Below are 21,583 nucleotides of genomic sequence, written 5' to 3'. Positions count from 1 at the left end.
GAAGCAAGCTCAGAAATCAATCCATACATTCAGAGTCAACATAGATTTCTCCTATTTTTCCCTCTGAGATTTTTTTAAAGTGGCTTTTTAAATGCTGTCATTAGCATTTCATGCTAATAACAGCATATATATATATATGCTCTCTCCCAGAGAGCAACACAGAGTTGCAGTTTGTCAGCAGAAAAAAAGGCCCAGAAACTTGTGAATGAGATTTCACAGAACCTAGGGCTGTAGAACAACTAAGTTTACGTAGGTAAAACCTGGCTAGAAAGAATATGCATATATATATATATATATATATATATATATATATATATATATAAAGATAAAGAAGAAATTGTTAAAAAATAAAAGAATAAATGTGAACAAACAGGAAAATTAGAATTTGAGAGTGAATGAAGATGTTGTTTATATAAATAAATATAGAAATATTGAGATATGAATTAAAGAAAAAATAGGAAAAAAAGGAAGATTTTGGCAAAAATTGTAATTGAGTAAAATGTATTTGAAAAATTGTATAACATAAGAAATGGCCAATACTCTGTTCAAAAAAAGATGTGGGTGAATATGAGGGGGGGGAAATCAATAAAACTTGATTAAAAAAAAAGAATATTACAATACAATATTTTTTAAAAAAAATCAAAAGAATCAAACAGAAAAGGAAAAAGGAAAGAAAACATAGAATTTTGACTTTCACCCTTCTTTCTATTGAATCATCTCTGTCTTACTTTTTCCTCTCCCTCTTTTAATCCCCAAATACATAAAGATCTGGCTCTTTTTAAACTAGAGGAAGAATTCAGCAATCTATGGGTTACAAGCAGAAAAAAAGTGAAGTTTACAGTCTTTCTAGCAGCCCCTGGAATTATAGCTAGAACTTCTAAGAAGCCAGAAAAGAGCAGGCAACTGAAGCAGAGCAACTGTTGCTTCAGAAAAAAATGTCAATTTCTGTAGAAGTAGGTACAAGCCATTACTTCTATTGGGTTTTCAATTTCTGTGTGACACCAAGCCTTATTGTCTATAATTCTTTGTATAAATTAGCAAATTACGTTTCAGTCTTTATTCATACTTCAAGCTATAGATGAAGCAATTTGTTTCTGTTAGAAACACCTTGTGATTTGTAATAATATTTGGAGCTCTTTCTCCATAATATGTTTGTGGATATTTGAAGAGAGGGAAATAATTTTTAGTAAACTATCGACATCTTGTGGTCAGTCTTTAGTATTGTTGTTGGTTTTTTTGGCTTTTTAACATTTAATTTGCAAACTTTTCTACTATGATCTGGACAGCCCTGAAATCTATTTTCTCCAACACTGAATGTTTGCATTTTAATATTCCAAGTAAAAAGAGTAGATTGCCTTTAGTTTTTTAAATTAAAGTTTTATTTTGTCTATCCCCTATGAAGGGAGAGAGAATCTTTTAGATACACATCGCTATACCATATACCCAGTAGATAGTGCTCTATCAATGTCAGTTTTTCATATTTTGACCTTTTGATCATCAGAAAGACAACCCAGAATATCAGAGCCTTATTTCTCTCATATACCAAAATATGTATATAGATGCCAGAAAAGATGCTCTAGAACAGGGGTGTCAAACTCGATTTCATTGAGGATTGTGTTTGACTTAAGGGTGCCGGGTGGGCAAGACCAGCTTGTGTCGGGGCAGCTGTGGTGGAGGCAGGGGTGAAATGTAAAATGTGTACTACTGGTTCTGTGGGCGTGGCTTGGTGGGGGGGGATAATGTGACTGGGAGGGCATGGCCAACTTTTTTTTTTTAACTTTTCAAAGAATTTTTCCTAATGCTTTGAAAAGCCTCTGGCGATCAGGCAACTCAGGAGGAATCGTCAGACAGGCATTTTTTGTGAGCCGCCCTGAGTCTTCGGAGAGGGGCAGCATACAAATTGAATTAATAAATAAATAATAAATAAATACATTTTTTAAAATGTCTCTCTGCCGATCAGGCAACTCAGCTGGGATCGTCAGAGACTTTTCAAAGCATTTTTTTTACCACCTCTTCGGCCAAGAGGTTGCAGAAAAAAATGCTTTGAAAAGCCTCTGACGATCCCAGCTGAGCCACGCAATCATCAGAGGCTTTTTTTTTTTTTACTTTTAAAAGCATTTTTTCGTCGGAAGAAGTTGTAGAAAAAATGCTTTTAAAAGTAAAAAAAAACCAGTCTCTGATGATCGTGCAACTCAGCTGAGCATGGGGGGGGGGCAGTGCAGGGATTTTTGCTACCGGTTCTCCAAACCACCTGCCGCCATCACTACCAGATCGGGCGATCCGGTCCGAACCGGAAGCACTTCATCCCTGGGTGGAGGATCTATTGTCTCCAGAACACGGCCCTCCCAGGCTCCATTTTCAGCTGCAATGGTCTCCTGCAGCACTCTGTCAGTGAAAATGCCCTTCAATGCTCTGTTTTCACTGGAAGAGCACTGGGGGCCAGTCCTTCACTGTTTCCAGGGCAGCCCCGTGTGCCAGTTCTAAACACCCTGCGGGAGTGGTGAAATCTGAATTGGTTTACTACCGGTTCGCTGACGCACATGCAAAGTGTGTACCACGCACCAAATGCGAGGTGCACACTCGCATGCAATGGGGCAAGTAGAACAGCGCAATCTTTTTTTTTTACTTTTAAAAGCATTTTTTTTTACAACCTATTTGGCCAAATAGGTTGTAAAAAAAATGCTTTAGAAGTTTAAAAAAAAAGGCTCTGACAATCAGGCAGCTCAGCTGGGGTCTTCAGAACCTTTTTTCTACCTTTCAAAAGCATTTTTTAAAAGAAGCGGGCAAGCGGGAGATTGGGTGGGTATGGGTGGGGGAGGCAGGGATTTTTGCTAGCGGTTCTCCGAACCACCCACCACCATCACTACTGGATCGGCTGATCCAGTCTGAACTGGGAACATTTCACCCCTGCCATGCGGACTGGATCTGGCCCACAGGCCTTGAGTTTGACATGCCTTCTCTAGAACAAGGGTTCCCAACCCCTGGTCTACTTCATTTGCACAAGCATGTGATCTAGGTTGCACACACAAAACCATCACCCACCCACCCCAATCACCACTGCCACCAGTCCGTAGAGCCAGAAAGGTTGGGGACAACTGCTCTAGAAGATAGGTGGTAGCAGCAGAATTAGTTTCTCACCCAAATGCAGAAAGAGGGTCTAAATATTCAAAGATTTGAAAAACAGGAACCTCCAGTCTTCCACCCTATGGACTTCAGTGGTCTGCTACAGGCATTATATGCCAACTGTCATGTTTTATACAAGGCATATTGTTTTTAACCATGATTGCTTCAATAAGCCAAGATTAATCTTGAGACAAACAAAATTATCACTGTTTGTTTAACTAGTTCCTGGTTTGGGTATTTCTTCTGTATTAAAATTCTTCCATCGCTATATTGATTTAGTGAGACCATGGGGCGTTGAGGTTCTTATGCATATCACAGGTGCTAAAAGCATAAGCCAGAGGCAATACACCTCCTTACAGCTTCCTTTTGTGGTCTTAGATTGGGAAGCAATAGGAATCTGGATCCTTTTATATCAGGGGAATTGGGGAGATTCTTAAGAAACTATTTTAATTTTTAAAAACCGCTTCAAGTTTGTTTGTTTTTTAAACTCCTGGTAACCTCCTGGACAAATCCCTGCAGTTTTTCTTGGCCAGGTTTTATGGAAGTGGTTTACCCTTGACTTCTTCCCAGGGCTAAGAGAGAGTGACTTTCCCAGCTTTTTGCCCAGATGGGTTCATTCTCCAGGCAGTACCAGAACTCACAGTCCTGATACCTTAACCATTGCAAGAAACAGGCTGTCTAATAGTTCCTGGCCCTAGCCTGCAGGGTGCTTAGATCTGGCCTGCGGGGTTGTCCTGGAAACAGCGAAGAACTGGCCCACAGTGCCTCTGCCAGTGAAAATGGAGGTCATTTTCACTGGCAGAATGCTGCAGGACGTAGTTGCAGCCGAAAATGGAGCCCGGGAGGACCACACACTGGAGACAATGGATCCTGAACTACAGGTGCCCCTAACATGAGTGACATTGAGCTGACCATGCCCACTCTGGTCACGCCCCCTGGCAACCCCTGAGGTCAAGCACAACCCTAATGCAGCCCTCAATGAAATCGAGTTTGACACCCCTGGCCTAGGCAGAGCTAGCTCTTAAAGAAGTGGGAGCATTCTCTCAGGCCACTCATTTGGGTTAGTATCAGTTCTAGGGGATTCGGCCGAACCCTTTGTTAAATTGCTGGCTCGCCCCGCCCCTTGCCCCGCCCCTCCGCACTACTATTTATTGCCAATAAATGGGGCAAGCGAGCCAGCAATTTAACAAACGGTTCGGTGTTTTTTTGTAATTTATTGGCCCCGCAGCACACCGAACCGTTTGTTAAATTGCTGGTTCGCCCGCCCCTCGCCCCGCCCCGCCTCCCACCCGCGCGGCGCCAGCCTACCCTAGCCAGGGGTAGGCAATTGTGGCTCTTTTACAACCTGTGGACTTCAACTTCCAGAATTCCTGAGACAGCTTGGCTGTCTCAGGAATTCTGGGAGTTGAAGGCCACAGGTTGTAAAATAGCCACAATTGCCCACCCCTTCCCGAGCCTGAGTTCCGCTGCCTGGGATCCACATGGGCTGCCACGTGGTTCCCCACTGGCTCCAGACGTAAGAGAGCAGGATGGAGAAAGCAGCTTGCTGCTTGCCTGGGAGAGAAAAACTTCCAGAGCATTAAACAAAGGTAAAAGGGAAGCAGGGGGAGGGGGGGAGAGGAGAGAAAGAGGCTTTAATTTGCTTCACATCGGAGGCTGGCGGCTTTTTGTTTCGCTGTGTTCCTCTTTCATGCAAAAAAAAAAAAAAGCCCGATCTGATCTGGAGCCGAATGTCATTAGAAGCAATGCTGTCAGCTTGGAGCATTTCATTTCAGTCTTCCAACTGGGCAATGAATTGAACCTCCTCTCCTAAAACAGATGCAATGTGGGTTGTTTGTTTGTTTTAGCAACGTGGATTGTTTTCCTAGGGCAGGGGTCTCCAACCTTGGCAACTTTAAGATTTGTGGACTTCAACTCCCAGAGTTCCTCAGCCAGTTTTGCTTTGCTTTGCTGGCTGAGGATTTCTGGGAGTTGAAGTCCACAAGTCTAAAAGTTGCCAAGATTGGGGACCTCTGCCCTAGACCATTTTAGGAGCAAAGTAGTGGGTTTTGCTGGCATTTAAGGAGGAAAGGAAAGGAGGGAGGAAGAGAGAGAGAGAGAAAAGAGAGAAAAAGAAAGAAAGGAAGGAAGGAAGGAGGGAAGAAAGGAAGGAAGGGAGAGAGAGAGAGAAAAAGAAAGAAAGAAAGAGAAAGAAGAGAAAGGCAGGAAGGAAGGACCACAAACCATGGCACTAGACGTGGTTTCAGAAGATGCTTTGAAACAGGATAGCAATCTAGGGCTGGAAGGGACCTTGGAGGCCATCTAGTCCAACCCCCTGCTCCAGCAGGAAACCTTATATCGTCTAGATTGTTTTGGTGCCTCCAACAGAGAGGAAAATTGCCAGAAAGAAAAAGGACTTTACTAGGACAAGGCTGCCATGCGGAGGAAGGCAGAAATAGTCCTTGACTTATGACCACAATTGAGCACAAAATTAGAGTTTAGAGACAGGAAACCTTCCAAGGTTTCTGGTGGGGGGAGGTTTGAGCTGTGGAATATCTCACTGCCACACATGTGTGCCCCCCCCCGCCCTTTCTTGCCTTGAAAAGGCAGAAGCTTGAAGAGGTTGCAGGAAAAAAATGCTCTTAGAAGCTTCTGAGGATCAGGCAATTCAGCTTAGATTGTCAGAGGTTTTTAAAGGGATTTTTTGAAGAGGTTGTAGGAAAAAAAATCGCCTTAAAAGCTTCTGGCGATCCCAGCAGATTTGTGTGATCGTCAGAAGCTTCTAAAAGCATGTTTTCCTGCAACCTCAGCCGAGGAGGTTGTAGGAAAAAAAATCCCTTTAAAAGCTTCTGGTGATCCCAGCAGATTTGCCTGATTGTCAGAAGCTTCTAAAAGCATTGTTTTCTGCAACCTCTTAAGGTTGTAGAAAAAATGCTTTTAAAAGTAAAAGTTAAAAAAAAAATTGGCCATGCCCACCCAGTCACATTACCCAGAGAACCGATAGTAAATGGACTAGTCAGAGGGCTGAAAAAGTTATTTTTGACCGGTCCTCGCACTTTTGACCAGTCCTTGAATTTACAACTTTCCTCACATTTTACGTTTTGCGCCTTATCTTGTCACCGTGGTGAAGAGAAGTAGTGGTGAAATGACTAACACGGTTGTTAAGAATGCTGCACAGGCATAAATGTGAGGATGGTCATAAGTGTAAGGACCGGTCAAAAGTGTGAGGACCAGTCAGAAATGACTTTTTTCAGCCCTCTGAGTAGTCCCTATGCACATAGCCACGCCCACCCGGTCACATGACCAGCTAGCCACGCCTACACAGTCACATGACCAGCTAGCCACGCCCACCCAGTCACATGATTGCCAAGCCACACCCCCAACTAAGCCACGCCCACAGAACCTGTTGTTAAAAAAATTGAATCCCACCACTGGTTAGTATAAAAAGCAGCATTTGTTTATTTATGCTTTTTTTTCCCCCTATTGTTGGTTTGGCTTCAGGAAAAAGCATTTTTGAAAGTTGCTTGTATCTCAGATGCCAAAGTAATACCCACAGGTCAGCTGCGAACACTGTAAAGAGGCAGACCGTTTGAAGCAAAATGTTTTGGGCAGGATCTTGGGTTTGGAAGAAATAACAAGTGAAAGTCCACAGTCTTTTCTTACCACAGAAACACCCTCAGATGTCTTTTTATGGGAAAGTGACTGGCTTTTGCATGAGATACCTGGAATGTCTATTGTAGTGTAAGTAATCCTTATAACAGATTCTTCCATTAAAAAAGAAAAAAGATAAACCCACGATGAAAATACCTAGATTTTTTCTGATATAGGAGTTGTGGCCAGCTAGGATGACTCTCAAGCAATTAGCAACATGCAGATAATATCCTCAACTAAACGGAAACCTCCCTAGAACTGCATGCTTTTGCCATTTTGTGGCAATTTTTTCCTTCATTACTAAAGGGGAGTAAATAAGGGAAAGAAAGCAAGAAAAGAGCCACAGGAGGGAAGCTGACAGACTTCTGGCTAAACTACAGCCAAGCAGCCAGCCATCACTACGAGCAAGTGTCTTGCAAAAGAAATACAAATTAATTCGCATAAAACAAAATAAACACCACTGCCACCCCCCAAAAAAACATCCAACCCCAGCTGCACAGTGTAGCTTGTATAATATATGAAGGCGGGCAAGATTTGTACATCCCGAGGGATTCCAACTCTGTGAGCTTACCACACAAAAATGCAGGCTCCAGCTATAAACACGCTGACGGGAAAGACCAAAAAATCTTTCTCAACATACCAGGGGAGCTGTATAAGTGATTGCAGCCTACAGCTTCTCAGGCTGCTCTCACGAATATCAGTATATCCACGGCTGTTTTGTTGGTCGTTCTCCAAGGCTGCGATGCCCTCTGTCCTGCACTCGGAATGGGCAGAAAAAGGAGACAAGATAAATCAAAACACATTCCGTTATTGAACGCTGAGATAATATTTTGGTATGGGCTTTTGAAAAGGCCTCTCCAGATGTTTGATTTGGCAGAGAGGGGTTTCAGCAGACACTTTTCTTGCAACTCAAAAGTTCAGTTCCCCATTTTACAAAAAGCAAGGGACTAAACCCATTTCCATACCACAGAATGGAATTATTCCAGCTAAGAAAATGCAGATAATTTACTGGCAAGAGGAGTGGAGTTTTTTTTAACGTTCCTGTGTTTTTTAAGTTCATCTAATACTATTTTCAATAATCTCATTTGCCTCTTAGCACAAGTATAGCCAACGTGGAGCCCACAGGCACCCATGTTCTAGCAGATCCTCCTTTAGCAGCCTCTAGATTCTCTGTTGCATCTGATTTCAATTTATTTTTACATTCTTTACTTTAAAGCTTTAAATGGGAAGCTGGCATGTTGCAAAGGCTAGACTGCCAAGCATACTCTTACTTAACCAGAACACCTTTATGGTCTACATACATTCCAAAGGGATCCTTAAAACATGTAACTATTCAGCTGGAGTCTTGTACTTTATTGGGAAAGAAAATCTCAAAAGCCCTAAAAAAAAGTCAAGGTTCAAAAGGGAGTTAGAATGTGTAGTGGAAAGCATTCTCACCAGGGGTGGGTTCTACCTACCTTTACTACCAGTTCGCAATGGGGCCGCACATGCGCTCTTCTGCACATGCAAAGAAGCGTTCTGATGACATTGGGGCTGGTGGGCGGAGCCTCCCACCAGTTTTACTACCGGTTCTATAGAACCGGTCTGAACCGGGGGCAACCCACCACTGATTCTCACCAGTTTGTTTTCCAGCAAATGTATATTATGTCCACATCCACCATGCTGGTCATTATTTTCTCATCGGTTCCTTATTAAAATATATAGCAAAGTGGACAAAATGTAAAGCAGTTCACAAATTCTAACATCAGCTGCCCATTAGAAGAGACAAATCAGAGTCCCAATAATGTCACTGGAGATATAATAGATTCTGACCAAGTCTGAAATCACTGAGCTTATTTCTGATTGTGTAATAATATTGCTCAGTTACTTGGACCTTCTTTAAAATCAAGCTATGCAATAGCAATAGCACTTATATACTGCTACATAATACTTTACAGCCCTCTTTAAGCTGTTTACAGAGTCAGCATATTGTCCCCAACAATCTGGGTCCTCATTTTACTGGCCTCAGAAGGATGGAAGACAGAGTCAACTTTGAGCTGGTCAGGATCGAACTCCTGGGTGTGGGTAGAGTTAGCCTGCAATACTGCATTTTAACCACTGTGCCATCATGGCTCAGTATAGTCTTGTTGACCTCAGTCTTAGGCATTTGTTCCTCTCTGTTCCAATTTTGAAATGTTCTCCGTGACTTCTGTCTATTCAATCTGTTTCTACCTCAACTCACCATCTGAAAACAGTACAATGTTACTTAGCTGATGGTTACAGTTGACTTAATAAAACTTATACTCATTGCAAACCCCTGGGAGCTGTAGCTAAGGCCTTTGCAGTGGTTGGGAAATGGCTCCAATCTCCAAACAATTGCTGGTCTGGGAAGTTCAGTGAACTTATTTCCAGCGCTATTCTAGCTTATTTGAAATTAGAACAAAGTTGGAGTTTTTTTCTTTGTAATGTATTATGTGGACTACACTACAGTCTACAATTCTGTAGAGCTTGTGGATGGGCCATTTTCCCATTGGTAGCAATTCTTACCCCACTTCCTTCCTCCTGACCTCAAGAAAGGCACAGGTGTATAATCCATAACATTTCATCATCCTGTTCTACATGCTCTGAATACATGGCTTGGTCTTGCTCTCTCCAGCAACTGCAGAAACATGCAGCTACAATCTCTGAGTAAAGCATACGGTTGGAGTAATACTGATATACTCGCATTTCATCACTGTAGCTGGTAAGAAGCTTTTAAATGCAGCAGAAAAATTGTGTTTTTGTGGTCAGAAACTTCCCCTCACATACTGTTCCAATTTTTTTTTCCCCTGTGGTTGACCAGGTTGCAAGATACTGATTGAAATATATATTTTACATTTTCCTCTTGGTTATTTGGAGGGTACACTGTATGGCTTTGGTTTTCTTCAACTTCCCAGTGTTTCAAGACTAGCAAAAAAAAAGCATAATCAGAGGTCAGCTTCTAACTGTTTTGGAAGGGATTGTAAAAATGATGTGGTGTGGAAGAGCCATACACATTTCCTGTATTAAAAAAAAAAAAATCAGGTCCAGTCATATTTAGTCTGACACATTTCTGCACAGTATAGAGACAGTAAAGTCAAAATCTATATTTGCCAAATAAGAATATACATGTGCAGTTACTGCCCCAGTGGGCTGTGATAAAAAGGAAGTTCTGAATCAGACTGCCAGCAAATAAAACACAGGGAAAACTGTAGAAAAGTATTTTATATTTTCTGTACCCATTTTGTATGTAGTGGGTTGAAAGTCTTGCCCTTTTTGTTTGGGGGGACGGGGGACATTGTGCCCTTTCAAATCACATTCTTTTCAGTCTACTGATTCAGTCTCCTGATTAATTCATATCTGAAACTACCATACACAGTCTCCTGAGTTATAATCCTTAGCAAAGAGAATCCAAGGCACCCTGCAGGCCTATATCCACAGTGCAGAGAGCCAGACAGTTCAGAGGAAATTCTAGTAAATAATGAACATCAGACATTATCAAAAATTAGATCTAAACTCAGGTAGTGGTCTTCTGGTCATTTCTGATTAGGGATAATGGGAATTAAGCATCTGAAAGGTCATTGCTTGGGAAACTTATTATAATGACAGATTAAATCAACATCATTTTTCAAACTTCATGTGGAATACTGCAATTCTCTCTCTCTCTCTCTCTCTCTCTCTCTCTCTCTCTCTCTCTCTCTCTCTCTCTTTCATCAGAATAGAGCTGGAAGGGAGGTCTTCTACTCCAAATCTATACCATTTCAGATAGGTGGTTGTCCAGTCTGTTCTTAAAAACCTCCAGTGATGAAACACCCACAATTTCTAAAGGCAAGCTGTTCCACTGGTTAATTGTTCTCACTGTTAGGCAGTTTCTTCTTAATTCCAAATTGCTTCTCTCCTTTATTAATTTCCATCTATGTGTTTCTTGTCTTGCCTTCAGGTGCTTTGGAAAGTAAGCTGACCTTCTCTTCTTTGTGGCAGCCCTTCAAATACTGGAATACTGCTATCATGTCACCCCTAGTCCTTCTTCTTTTCTTCTGGATCACACCAATTACCCCTCTAGCCCAACATCCTATGTAAAAAAAAAAAAAAAGTGGGCTATCAGATACATTCAGAAAGCAAACAAACATGGACCAGAGAATGATCACGCTTTTTCTATTCTTGATCCCTAGCAGCTTGCATAAAAGATATGCTGCCTATAATCAAAGAGGAAGGTGGGGGTAATCAGCCATCAAAACTGGTGGTCAATGATAGCTTAATCACACATAAAATTGTAAAGTTTCCTCTTTAAAAGTATATAAATTGATGGTTCTCACCACCTTTAAATGCAACAAATTCCCCTTTAATATTGGCTTTGGCTATCATATTTGTCTTTTCATGGTGCAGCATCACCAACAATAATTTTAGAGCAGCTGAAATACAGAGTCAGACTTCATCCTGACAGAATGTTCAAATGATGGTGAAGAACCAACATTTATACTATCATGGCTTATAATAACATTTTAAGTGCTTATTTTAAAATCTAAAAATCTTGCCTCAATAGAGAGGCACATTCACAATTGTCCTTCTGAAGTACAGTAATCACATTTATTCTCTACCAGATTTAATCACATCTTGTAGAGACCCCAATCCAGGTGTATGAGAAACCATTTAAAAGATACTGCCTGGAGTTAGGCAGAAGCAGGTAGTCCTCACGACCACAATTGAGCCCAACCTTTTTGTTGCTCAGCAAGACATTTGTTAAATGAGTTTTGCCCCATTTTATGACCTTTCTTGCCACATTTGTTAAGTGAATCACTGGAGTTGTTAAGTTAGTGACACAGTTGTTAAGTGACTCTGGCTTTCCCTTTGACTTTGCTTGTCAGAAGGTCACAAAAAGGGATCACGGGACCTCAGGACATAGCAACTGTCATAAATATGAATCAGTTACTAAGCGTCTGAATTTTGACCACGTATCCTAGGGGATGCTGCAATGGGCATCAGTGTGAAAAATGATCATAAGCCACTTTTTTCAGTGCTGTTGTAACTCTGAACAGTCACTAAAGGAACTGCTGTAAGTCAAGGAATATCTGTACATCACAGAAAAATGGCTCACTCATCTCTATCTTTATAAAAATTAATCCCATCTGGGTTGAAACCAAAATATTTTTCCTTACTCAGTGGCAGTGAAGGTAGAACCTTCAACTCATGTCATGTATCCAAAAATACAGCACAGAAACAAATAAAAAGAAGGGAAGGACTTCATATTTGACATCCTTTCTCCTATCCTCCATATTTTCACCAGTATTGTATACAGAATCTATATACATCCCAGCTGCAAATGTCTGGCTTAAGTACAATCAAGGAATCTCCATTTGCAAGGTATCGCATATGTATGGCATTATATACCACAGAAAACACACACAGCAACTTATGCCAGTGTTTGCCTAGTACAAGTAGAGTACACAAACGTATGGAAATCAGCTATGGTAATAGTGGGTATGATTGCTTATTCATTCATTCATTCATTGCATATATTACTGTACTTCAGAAGAGCAGTAATTGTTTCCATTTCAACAATCCTCTCCAGGGGACTTCTGTCCTTCTGATGCACAGCTGTTATAGATATCTCCTCCATGAATATTGCAGCAGCTGGTCAGCTTAGGGTTAGAATCCTACAAGGATCTCTTTTTTTCTGATAGTCTGCAAATTACTTGTTTAAACACGGAAGGTCTTTTCAGCATGAGTGAGCTAAGCTAAACTTTCACAAATGAGTTTATCTTTTCAAGGTCATATCTTACTATTAATGGGAAAGATTATTAGTCCAGGTTAAGGTCAGTTCTTGGTATTCTTCTCTGTACAAATCATGTCATGTTCCTTTGTGAAAGTAAACTAATGGAGACAGCTATTACCTTAAGGGCCTCTAATTTTATTTGCTTGTTTTAAAAATATTATGCCAAGGGCTGTGTAGACTTGTCAATTTTTATTGTGTTCACCTCAGAAATCGCTTTTCTTGTTTATGTCTTGAATTCCTGTTATCATTTCTCACTAAAACTGTCCAAAGTGGGCTGAAAGCCAACTGGATTTCAGTTTTTGCCATCAGATTTTGACTTCAGTCCTAAGCCTAAGCATTCAGATTCAGAAGCAATTTGGGTGCCAGCTTTACTGCCATATCCCCATCATATTATCAGCGGGATCATTGTCTTTCATACATTCTTCCTGTTTCCTTCCTTAACTCTTCATGCGTTGAAGGAAGATGTAAGATATATAAAATAATCACCACAAGTAAGAAAAGTTAACTTGCTCTAAACTGCAAATAGCCTGAAAAAATCGGAACTCTAAACATGTAAGATTTAAAGCAGGCATGTCCAATACGTGGCCCTCAGGCTGTATGTGGCCCAATATAGTTAGTAATGTGGCCCCACAAGAGAATAAAAATAAAACAAAAAATTAAAGGAAGACTATTATTTATCTACATTAGTTTTATACATACATACATATATACAATAATATATATATTATTGTATTATATTATATTATATTATATTATATTATATTATATTATATTATATTATATTATATTATATTATATTATATTATATTATATTATATTATTATAGGCTCAATACAATTCCTCCTCACTCAATGCAGCTCAGACAAGCCAAAGGTTTGGACAATCATGATTTAAAGGAACAAACCATTATCATTAAAACAGGAAAATATTGCTTTCTCTGAAAGCTGCTGTGTGAAGTAAATTTTCATTATTTATGATACATTATGGGGAGGGGAATGAAGGAATTAGGTGAACTTCAGGCCTTTTGACAACTGAGAGTGCTATGATATATTTTGTATATTTTATATTGTCTAGGTATATGTTGGACATTATAATGCACAGAGAGAGAAAGAGAGGAGAATTACTATTATATATTTAGATGTTATGATGTTTAGATGTGTAATAGTTATAAATGCAGTGATAACATCTGTAAAAGAAACAGAAAGAACAATTATAATACAGAATAGAATAAAAAAAAAATAATAAGATCAATTTCAAAAAGGGCAAATCATGGTTTTACATCAAAGAGAAGACAAAAGGGAAAAAAAACCTTCCAGACAGTAAGATATATGAGAATGTGGTTCAGACTCCAACAGGAAATGATGGGAGCACTTAGACTTTTAAATTCAGATTATACAAACTAGACTAGACTGAACTAAAAAATACAGGAAACAATTCTGCACTAGATAATTAGACAGTTTCTTGGCAATATATTCTGATGGGCTTTTTTTCCCTTCCATCACTAATTCACAAGACTTCATGAATACTTTTCCCTGAAATGAACAAGAATTATATATAGTGCCATAGATCAAGTACTGATGTTTTCACAGGAAATAAATGAATAAACAGTCAAAAGCCTGCAGTCTATTGACAAAGACAGAATATCACCTGGTATGTTAAAAAAAAAAAAAGACAAATCTCCAACAACTTACTTTAGAGGAAAAAAAATGGAATTAGCATCTCAAAGTAACAGTAGGATCTAGTTGACAAGCCATACTGTATATTTAAGATATATCTTGCATGTCTAATATAAGTGGATAAAATAATATAGAAAGAAATAGAAATTATAAATAAACATAACACACTTGTCAGTTTTTCATTATTCAATTCTTGTGGCATAAATCACAAACTAAATGATGGGATACACTTTGAGAGCAGAGCTAGATTTCAGTAAAGATTAAATAGTCCATGAACAAAAACAAGCTTTTAGCCAGATTTAGAAATACAGTATCTATGTTTGACTCACTGGATATATGTTTTTGTGCAAATTGGATTCTGGTGCTGGGAGTGTACAATTTGCCTTGTCATTTCATCAGGAGCCAAAATTGCAAAAGATAAGTTGAATGAGTGAAATAATAATACTTAAAAATTAAACTTGAAAGCAGAATGAATAAATTGAATAAAGCTGCATTACTTACAAGAGACTTATCCCCCACCAGACATGTTGTGGTCCAACAAAATTCAACTACATTTATTTTAAAAAACAATGTATAACTACCACCCCATCTCCAACTTCCCCTTTTGGAGGAAAATTGCTGAGATAGTAGTGCAACAATTACATAGACCTGTGAAAGATATACATTATCTGGACCTGTGGCAGTCTAGATTTAGGCTTGGACATGGGAAGGAATCTGCATTGGTTTCCCTCAAAGATGAAATGTGGTGGAACTTGGATTAAAAAGTTCAGCTGTCTTTGTTTTGCTGGACCTCCCAATCGTTTTTTGATACTGTCAGACGTAGCATTCTTCTGGACTGCTTATAGGCTTGGAGTTGGAGGTATTATATTATGATGGCTCTGCTCCTTCACAACACACAGTTAAAGGGAAGTCAACACTCTTGGCTGCTCTGTTATGGAATGCCCCAAGGATTGGTTCTTTTCCCATGCTATGTTTAATTTCACCATGAAGGTGGTAGAAGAGATGATGTAGGCAGTTATTGTACTGGCAGGTGACATCACTGCTGTGGGAGCTGCCAGGTTCTTTTAACAATTGTTATTTAAACAAGTAGATAAAAACTAACACAAACCGATAAGTAATAAGCAGGGAGAAAGAAAAAGGAAAAAAATCAAAGGAAAAGTGTAAGAAAAGAAGAAAAGAAAGAAAATAGAAAAGAAAGAAAAAAGTATAAAGCAGTAGCTTCTGATATTTGTCAGTTACAAGGGTTGTTGGTTTTTTTTCATTTTAATACAAAAAGTCCATAAGTGGCTTCCAGTTAGCAATAAATGTGGATGATATCGTTTCTCTAATCAGGGAAGTTAATTCATTCATTTCAACAAAGCCTGTCAACTTCACCAATCATTCTTTCATAGTAGGAAGTATCGAATGTTTTCATCTCTGAGTATACAATAATCTCGTTGACATGATCATATGTTGAAATAATCTTCTTTTTACTACCTTTAAAGACCTAAATGGCTGGGTATCTAAGAGACCCTCCCTAAATCGCCTCTGCCATTTTCATCTGGGTAGCCAAATAAATCTGGCCAAGATCTCCACTTATTGGAAGGTGCCAGCAGGCAGGCATTCGTTTGAGAGTTCCCTTCCTTTGTCCCTTAAAGATCTCTCATAACTTTATGGAAGCTTGTGAAAATATACGTAGCTGTTACAGAAGGCCTTTAGCCTTTGATTAAAGTGGAACTATCTCGCTAGTGTTCTTGTTAACATTCTTGTTATTGCGATTATTACTATCACTTTACAACTCTATAATTTATTTTTAGTGTTTTTCTGTACACCACATTCATTTGGATTGAGACAGCATATACTTGCATATTTTAGATTAAACATTTTTACATTGTACAGAACATCCTCTGATCTTTAATGCTACATTAATAGATTATGTGGCATAATCAGGCAAACTGAGGTAATTACTGGGATCTAAACAATGCCCAAATTCTTCAAGAAGCAGGTTATTTGCCTTTCTCTATTAACATAATACTGTTCTTTAGAGGCAATGCTGCTTTGGCTACTGTCTTGTGCAGGTGTAGGAATTTCCGAAGACTGCACTGTAAGAGCCCCAAGATCCAAAAGATCCCTTACAGCAGGGGTGGACAACTATAACAACTTTACACCCTGGGACTTCAACTTTGTTGAAATTACACCAGTGGTGGGTTGCCCCCAGTTCGCACCGGTTCTATAGAACTGGTAGTAAAACCGGCAGGAGGTTCCGCCCACCGACCCCGACGTCATCAAAATGCTTCTGTGCATGTGGCCCCGTTGCGAACCGGTACTAAAGGTAAGTAGAACCCACCCCTGAGTTACACACCTACATTTTAGTGTTTACATGCATTTGCCCTCAGAACTACCTACTATCCAAATGCTATATGTGACAGTAATAACTTTTCTATCCCTTCACACATACATTGGTTCCACACTTAGTAGTGGCTACAATAAGCTGCTCATCTGGCCTTTGTCATCATTTTTTGTTGCTCAAATAATTCTGGGATCATTTCATCATACTAGTAAGTCACTGGTAATTTACAGAGGAATTATTACTACTGGTAATCTTGACTTACTCAGTTTATTTAGTGAGTGTTCAAAGTTCAAAGAGCTGAAAAAAGTGACTTATGACCGCTTTTCACACTTACAACCATTGCAGCATCCCAACGGTCACGCAATCATAATTCAGACACTTGGCAATTGACTCATATTTATGACAGTTGCAGTGTCCCAGGGTCATATGATCCCCTTCTGTGACCTTCTGACAAGCAAAGTCAATGGGGAAACTGGTTCATTGTACAACAGTTACTAACTAGTGTTTCACTTAACAACTGTGGCAAGGAAGGTTGTAAAATGGGGCAAAAGTCATTTAACATCTGTCTCACTTAGCAACAAAAATTTTGGGCTCAATTGTGGTCGTAAGTCGAGGACTACCTGTACCTTTAAGTAAGCTGGAAGAGAGGGAAAAGCTGGAAGCTTTAGACAGTTTTCTGCACATGAGGCCAAAGTAGTGGTAAGTGACTTTGACATGGGACCACATTTCTAGATTTGGAGCCATGAACAAATGATATGCTCATGATTATCTGATTTCTTACTTGGATTAGGGATACATTATGGGGTAACATTCTCACAAAGTCTCAACTTTTCAGACAGATGTGAATCATTCTTTCCGGAAAGAGGCTAACATTTCAAATGAATTATTTAAGTCAGGAAAATGATTTGCCAGTGAATTTCTCTTTTATAAGGGAAAACTGAAACAATTGCCGAGATTATGAAATGTTGATTGCCTTTGCATAATACACTAATCATTATATTGTGATTCTGGTGCCAAGATTCCATCAAGGATTATAATAATTTTAAAAAGAAGAGATGTTTAGCAGACACATATCATGTCTTTCAACGTGAAAGAGGCCCTGTCAATTTAATGACTATTCCAGAACTATTCAGTTCTAGCTATGCAAATACAAATCTGTTTTTAACATGTTAATACTGTATAAAGACCTTAAAGGAAAAGAACGTTGGTTTATTTATCTATTGGAAGGAAAGCATCTTCCTTACACTTCTCATAAAATATTTCATTGGGTTGATTTTGTTTTCTGGATGAATGTGAATGTTTTACTGCTCGCCCTTTTATTTTTTGTTTAAAATAATGAATAATTGCTTTGTTTATGTGAAACCTCAGGGTCTAAATAGAATATTAATACTCTATTAGTAGAATATTTTTAGCCAACTAGAGTCAATCTGGATCGTGGGATGGGAAGCATATAAAGTTAATAAATAAATGTTTCTATTTTAAAAAATTTATGTAATTCCTATTAAACTCAGCGGAATTTCTTCAAAATACAGTTAGCTCTTGACTTACGACCATAATTGAGCCCAAAAATTTCTGTTGCTAAGCGAGACATTTGTTATGTGAGTTTTGGCCCATTTTCTTGCCACAGTTGTTAAGCAAATCACAGAAGTTCTTAAGTTAGTAACATGGTTGTTAAATGAATCTGGCTTCCCCATTGACTTTGTTCGTCAAAAGGTTGCAAAAGGAGATCACATGACCTTGGGACACAGCAACGGTCATAAGTATGAACCAGTTGCCAAGCATCTGAATTTTGATCACATGACCATGGGGATGCTACAAAGCTTGTAATTGTGAAAAATGGTTGTAAATCCCTTTTTCAGTGATGTTATAACTTTGAATGGTCACTAAATGAACTGTTGTAAGTCAAGGACTACCTGTAAATATGCATAGGATTGTACCATAAAATCCTGGAGCATGTAAGAAAAATGCCATTAATCTGACTTTAAAATTTTGTTTAGAAATATTTCTAGTTAGTTTCTTGATTCAATAGAATTATTATGAATGCCATGGACTTTATTACAGGTAGTCCTAGACTTACAACCATTAATTTAAGCGAACATTTGAAGTTACAACGGCTCAATTACAACAACTGAGAAAAATAACTTATGACCAACTTTCACATTTATGAATGTTGATGCATCCGCGTGTCATGTGATATAAATTTGGCGCTTGACAACTGGCATGTAGTATTTAAGTTGCACTATTCTAGAGTCATTTGTAACCTTTCCGGCAAGCTTCTGGCCAACAAAGTCAATGGGGGATGCCAGATTCACTTAATAACCACATGACTCACATAACAGCTGCAGTGATTTGTTTAACAACTGTAGCAAAAAACATCTCAAAATGGGGCAAAACTCACTTAACAAGTACCTTGCTTAGCCACAGAATTTTTGAGGCTCTATACTGGTCATAATTCAAGGACGACCTGTATTATTATGTACCACTTGTCTCCGTTATCTTAACATGTCCATCCTGCTATTGATGGAGCTTCCTTCTGCATCTTGTTTTATAAATTTATGAAATCTATAGTTTTCATAACCATCCATTAGGTATTACAATTCCACCCTGACCTGTAATGGCTGCATTTGAACTCAATTCTTCCAAGTGTAACTCTAACCAAGTCCATTCTTCTTGATATTGAGGTGGCAAGTGTCAATTGATTGGAAAAAGCTCCTGGTGCTGCCACATCTGTAGCAATACCACATTAAATGTCTCTTTGCATGTACCATTTTTTGCTGTTGTTGATTGAACATGCAAGACAGAGGTGCTAATTACTATCAGCAGGTATGGAAGTAAAGCTTAACTGTTTCTTCACCAGACAACTGTGGCACTTCTAAGCTATGGTACTATCTACAACTAAACGAAATTTCTTGGACTAGGATCTAAAAACAAATGCTAGTTTCCCAAAATGGATTTTCTTCAGGATTATAGCTCTTGAAGAAAAAGTTAAATTCTTCCTCCAGTCTAGTCGTGATTCAAATTGGCTCCTTCACCCATCTTATGCTAACGGCATTTTTCCAAATCCAATGGTCAATAGAAAAGATACATGAAGCCTCATTATTTTTTAGATGCAATTTTAATATTAATGGCAAATTATTATGATTGGAGCAACATTTCCATTTTGGCCCCAAAATTAAAAATGTTTCTAAGTAACTATTTGTTGTCCTTCCAAATATTTAGACCAGAATCATCCATAGATTGTATATATGGATGAAACTTTTTAGCATGATGATGTCATAAAAAGAGGTTGGTGCTTTGATCATTTAATCACAGTTGCCATCTTGATTTTTTTTTTTAGTTCCTACAAGAATTAAATATATATAAGGATATATATATCCATCTCCTTCCACTAATGACTGTATGACTGTAACTTTGTTGCTTGTATCCTTATGGTTTATATTGACTGTTTCCTAATATGATTTGATTACTTATTTGTACCCTATGACTATCATTAAGTGTTGTACCTTATGATTCTTGACGAACGTATCTTTTCATTTATGTTCACTGAGAGCATATGCACCAAGACAAATTCCTTGTGTGTCCTATCACATTTGGACAATAAAATTCTGTTCTGTTCTGTTCTGTTCTGTTCTACCCTACCCTACCCTACCCTACCCTACCCTACCCTACCCTACCCTACCCTATTCTATTCTATTCTATTCTATTCTATTCTATTCTATTCTATTCTATTCTATTCTATTCTATTCTCTAAGAACTGTAACTCCATTAATATGTAACAAGCCAAATAAATATATTGGAGTATTAGTGTCCCCTTGTCAAAACTAATTTTTCTGAGTTTGGATGACACACTAACTCACAAATTAACTGTATCTCTGCGTTTGCACACCAGATTGAGCTAAAATGTAGCTGGCTGTTTATTCAGCATGGCATACAATGCAGTCTACAAAGACCAAACTGGAGTACAGGCAAATTGGCCAACATTCAAGTCAATGCAATCATAAGTGGTTTTGTTCTCCACTGTGGTTCTTTCCAGCCAATTTCAAGAAATGATAAACAGACTGCATGAATTACTTCATAATTGCTAGCCAATTATAGCATTTCATCTCCTCTAGCTACGAACAGGCTGAAAAACACAACTGTGTGATAATGTTAATATGCTTTTGAATGGATAATTTTATACTTTAAGTAGGCATCTTGTTATGCTAGTTTTGGCATGCTGTGTTGAATCCACTTTGAGCCCTAGGGATGAAATGGGCTAGGAATCAAAATAAACAAACTGAAAAGCGAAGGTGAGAGCTGCTGCATGGTTTACGACAAAACATCTCTTCCATAGAGAACAGATAGAGGTGAGTTAATCTGCCACCTAAAATAGTGCCTGTCTCTTATTTAACTTGGTACCAAGTCAGATGGGCTGTATATATTAGGTCAAAACAGGTTTATTTTCCCATTTTTAAAGCAAAGTCATTATATGAATATTCTTATTACATTGCAGCTACCTCTTCTTTTGGTGAGACAAGAGAACAATAGATTGGTCAGCAAGGTGGTCTCTGGATTAGATGCCCTAGAATAGTATGAGTATGTCGGTACTAAAATTGGGCTTTGCTTGCACTTGTAACATACTGACTAAAATATGCCAAAACTGACCAGTACTATCCTGTCATGCTCCATGTGACATGGATACCACTTTTCTAAGGCCACTTTTCTTATTCAAAAGTGCTTTGTAAGAATTTCAGCTGACCAAAGCTCGAGTAGCTGGTGGAAGTCAACATCTATAAGGCCATCTGATATTTAGCTGTGTTTTCCTTCCATATTTTCAATTTCTTTTGCCTGTTGTTTCTTAACTCCTTTTCCGTACTTTACATAACTTCACTTATCCCAGAAGAAAATAGAGTGATAGGTAGTTAAGAATGAATAGGAATAAATGAGAAGCCTGCCATCGTGTACAGTGATACCTTGGTATTCAACATTAATTGGTTCCAGGAGGCATGATGAGTACTAAAAACTATGAGTACCAAATAAAATTTTCCCATAAGGAATAATGTAGTGAGTCACAAG

General features: G+C 38.7%; 1 long non-coding RNA gene across 3 annotated transcripts in view; it reads left to right on the top strand.

Moving 5' to 3' along the window:
• The first annotated feature begins 4,580 nt into the window (after window positions 1-4,580).
• LOC117661378 (uncharacterized) overlaps window positions 4,581-21,583 on the top strand; it is a 51,128-nt gene continuing 34,125 nt past the window's right edge. For all 3 annotated transcript variants that reach the window (XR_015732733.1, XR_015732734.1, XR_015732732.1), the window contains exon 1: window positions 4,581-4,712. This is a non-coding gene — a long non-coding RNA (uncharacterized LOC117661378). The remainder of the gene's footprint in view (window positions 4,713-21,583) is intronic.

The sequence above is a fragment of the Pantherophis guttatus genome, chromosome 2 (assembly GCF_059756535.1).
Source record: "Pantherophis guttatus breed Tessera chromosome 2, ASM5975653v1, whole genome shotgun sequence".
NCBI classification, from domain to species: domain Eukaryota; kingdom Metazoa; phylum Chordata; class Lepidosauria; order Squamata; family Colubridae; genus Pantherophis; species Pantherophis guttatus.
This window is presented reverse-complemented; position numbering and strand designations above follow the sequence as displayed.